The sequence below is a fragment of the Elephantulus edwardii genome, unplaced genomic scaffold (assembly GCF_000299155.1).
Source record: "Elephantulus edwardii isolate Elephantulus edwardi_28Jun2011 unplaced genomic scaffold, EleEdw1.0 scaffold00097, whole genome shotgun sequence".
Lineage (NCBI taxonomy): Eukaryota > Metazoa > Chordata > Mammalia > Macroscelidea > Macroscelididae > Elephantulus > Elephantulus edwardii.
This window is the reverse complement of record NW_006399847.1, coordinates 5,302,218-5,304,371: the sequence shown is the minus strand read 5'-3', so window position 1 is coordinate 5,304,371 and position 2,154 is coordinate 5,302,218. Positions and strand designations below refer to the sequence as shown.

The window sequence follows — 2,154 nt, the reverse complement described above, 5'->3', positions numbered from 1 at the left end:
GGTCAATTCTCCTTCTATCCTCCCTAGTCATTGTCCAACTCTCCGATGTATAACAAGTGATTGCAAAAACCATGGCCTGACTCGACGGCACATAACAACAACAACCTATAGTTCCATAACTGATACATACATAGAGAATTCTGAACTTCTCAGTACCATCCCATCAGGTCTGCTCCTGTTCTCCATTGGCTTAAGAAAAACAGATTATATATATATATATATATATATGAAACAAGTATGGGATCTCTTTCAGTTAGCTAGTCAGATCTTCCAAACTTCTTGACAAAGTGATGCAAAAATGCAGCTATTTGCTGAAATACTCCGATTGATATTCTATCAATTCTTGAGGTTTTTTCCTCTCCAATGCCTTCAGCGTGGCTTTATATTCTTCCTTCTATATTATTGGCACTCCATCAAATGCTGCTTCCTGAAATGGTGCTGTATCAAATGGTGCTGTTCTTTCTTGTACTATGCCTCAGTGACTTTGTTGTGTATTTCTTCCACTTTCTCTTGATGCTTTTTGGATTATTCAAGATTTTGTCCATAAAACCTCTGTTATGATGGCAGCGGCAGCAGCTTTATTGCACGGGGCGGTGCTGGGTCCTCAGGGCTCAGGGCTGCCCGGCGCGCCAGGACCAGGGGGTGTGTTTCACGGCCCAGTCTGCTTCCTCTGAGGACACCTTGTTGTTTAAGGCTGGCCTGTCCCAGAGCAGGAAGGTGATGCTTTCAGTGCTGGGCATGCTGGTGGCAGGAGGTGCTTTGTGCTGTGGCTGTGGCTCTGCATTTCACCCACCTGGAGCTACACAGCTCTACACACACACATCCCACACACACACTCAGCTATCTCTGGTCTCACCGTGGCCTCCTCTCCTCCCTGGACCAGAGAGCAGCCAGAGAGGTTTTCAGGTATATAAGCAGGGTGTGCTCCTCCTGCCACAGCATTGACTCCTTGACCTACCACCGCCTGGTGGGTGTTTATAACACAGAAGAGGAGGCCAAGGCGCTGGCTGAGAAGATGGAGGTGCAGGACTGCCCTAAGAAGGACTGGGAGATGTTCATGCGGCCAGGGAGCTGTAAGACTACTTTCCCAAATCCTACCCCAAACCCAGAGCTGACAAGCTGCCAAAAATGGGACTTTGTTCCCCTGATCTCAGTTACATTGTGCAAGCCAGGCATGGCAGCAAGGACTATGTTTTTTCCCTGCTGAGGAGCTACTATGAGTGACCCACTGAGGTATCACTGCGAGAAGGCCTCTACTTCAATTCCTACTTCCTTGGCCAGGCAATTGGCATTCCCGCCTCCCACCATCTACAATGAGTGCTGGAGTTTGCTGACAGCATTCCATCCACCATGTCTCAAGTGGCCAAGGATGTGTGCACCTATCTGCACTTGCGCATCTGAGCTAGAGCATGACAATCACAAGCACATGTGGCTCAAGATGATGATGATGATGAGTTTGCAGATTGCCCCTGCTGTATGCTATGAAGCAGCACAAGTGGACAGTCCTGAAGAGCAGCAAACTGGCATATAGGCCTCCCAAGTGACCCTGTCCAAACACTGGCTGCTGTTCCACCTCAACAGGTCTCATGCCTGGGAGCTCTCTTGGGCCTGGTGAGGTTTTGACTAGGCCAACCACCCAGACTCTTCCATCTCATACAGGGTCTTCCTTTCATGTGCTGACCCTCCACCCTTCAGATCTCTCTTGGCCACATGCCCACATTATGTGAGACAGAGAGCTTCAAAATCCAAGCCTCCAAGGAAAACTTGATTTCACCCTCTCCAAGACAGATATATTTGTTTTCTTGGCAGTCCATGGTATATGTTCAAGGCTCTTCGAAGGCATCTATTCTTTTTCTGTCATCTTTAGTCATTGTCCAGCTCCCTGACACATAGCAAGTAAGTGCAAAGATCATGGCCTGGATTAGGTACGCTTTAGTCTCTAGACTGACATCATTGCTTTTCAACACTCTGGAAAGGTCTTTGACAGTAGATTTCCCCAATGCAATTTGTCTTTTGGTTTCCTGACTGCTGGAGTTAAAAGTATTGATTGTGATTTCATCTCCTTGTCAAAGATCAGTTGACCATAGATACATGGGTTGATCTCTGGATTCTCAATTCGATTCCATTGATCTATGTGTCTGTCATTGTACCAGT

The 2,154-nt window shown here is 47.2% G+C and overlaps 1 pseudogene; it reads left to right on the top strand.

Moving 5' to 3' along the window:
* Positions 1-560: 560 nt before the first annotated feature.
* On the top strand, positions 561-1,544 carry LOC102866233 (annotated as a pseudogene).
* Positions 1,545-2,154: the final 610 nt, after the last annotated feature.